Source organism: Mandrillus leucophaeus, unplaced genomic scaffold, assembly GCF_000951045.1.
Source record: "Mandrillus leucophaeus isolate KB7577 unplaced genomic scaffold, Mleu.le_1.0 Scaffold1712, whole genome shotgun sequence".
Lineage (NCBI taxonomy): Eukaryota > Metazoa > Chordata > Mammalia > Primates > Cercopithecidae > Mandrillus > Mandrillus leucophaeus.
The window spans coordinates 45,620-47,083 of NW_012101713.1; positions in this window are offsets into that span (position 1 = coordinate 45,620).

The window sequence follows — 1,464 nt, forward strand, 5'->3', positions numbered from 1 at the left end:
GTGCTAGAACTCACGGACGACAACTTCGAGAGTCGCGTCTCCGACACGGGCTCTGCGGGCCTCATGCTCGTGGAGTTCTTCGCCCCCTGATGAGGCCACTCTGCCGGGACGGGGGAAGAAGGGCCGGGCTGGGCCGGGGGCGAGGGCGCGGGGAACTGTTGGGCCTACGCAGCGCCCTTGCCCTTCATTCCTGTGGGCCCCTGCTGCGGCGGGCACATTTCTCATTACCGGGGGTTGGAGGCGCCTCACCGAGAGCTGCGGAATCGGTGCTGATCGGGAGAAGGAAAACCCGAAGGCTGCGCTCACGCAGGGCCTCATCCTCACCCTAGTGCTCTTGCGGCACTTCCTATTTGCAGAGGGTTTAGCCACCCCTTCCCCCAGTTCAGTGTGTAGCTATATCGTTTCTGCGTGAGTCAGTATTAACGTTCCTCCAGTCTACAGACTAGACATCCCAAAGCCTTGTAGTGGAAGCGGACGTTTCACCAAATGCACAAGTCCTGGATCCCTAGGGTATTTACTTTCCTCTTACCCCACACTGCACAGCCATTGGTTTCTAGCCAAGGTCACTGAGTGGCTGCAGAATGGTCATAACTACTTTCTTGAGTCAGGTAATTTGTCCGTCACATGGTGTACAGTTTCTCCCTTCAGCTGATCACTTACATCTCAGTCCCGGCAGACACCTCTGTCCAAAAGAAAAGAGTAGGTGAACAAGAATAATTCCATCAGAATCTGTTCATATTGTCCGTTTTAATTAGAATTTCTTTAAAATGTCAGGACTCCAATGAGCAAGTAACCAATATTGATTAAATACTCCACTTTAGGGTGACTTAAATGAACACGGGTGTAAATTCCTTAGATAGAACTAACTCGAAATAAAAATATGTTGAGGAGAAGGAAGAGCAAATAAGATTTCTGGCCCAGTCAGCTTGAGTGGTTTTCTTTGTTTTGTGTGTGTGTGTATTTTTTTTCTTTTTTAAACCTCCAGATCATTATCATAGTAAACAGTGATTCCTTTATCCTTGGGATAGCTCTATATATTCAATATATATAATTACACTACTTAATTTTTCCCCTCCTGGGGACCCTTGGTTTAAAACTATCCATGTTCAGAAATGTCAGTAAATGTTGTATGTAACTTTTATTTGCTTCAGACTCGGATCTTCACTTCTTAGCCTCATCCAACTTGCTGAGGGTTACACGGAAAAAGTCCTATAGTAAAGACCACCTGAATCAGAATGATGTGTTAGAGATGGCAAATTTTTGTGTTCAGCTTGGATAGATTTTGTGTCCAGGGCATTTCTGGGGCTAACTGGCAGTACAGATTACATATATAGATAATTCTTATACATCTCTGGAACTCATGTTCTCTCTTAGGAACAACTCTTCCCAATTATATAATCATGCTGTTAGCTTTGAGGGGGTGTCACTAAGTTTGTCAGGTCTGAGTGATGCTTTTTACTACAG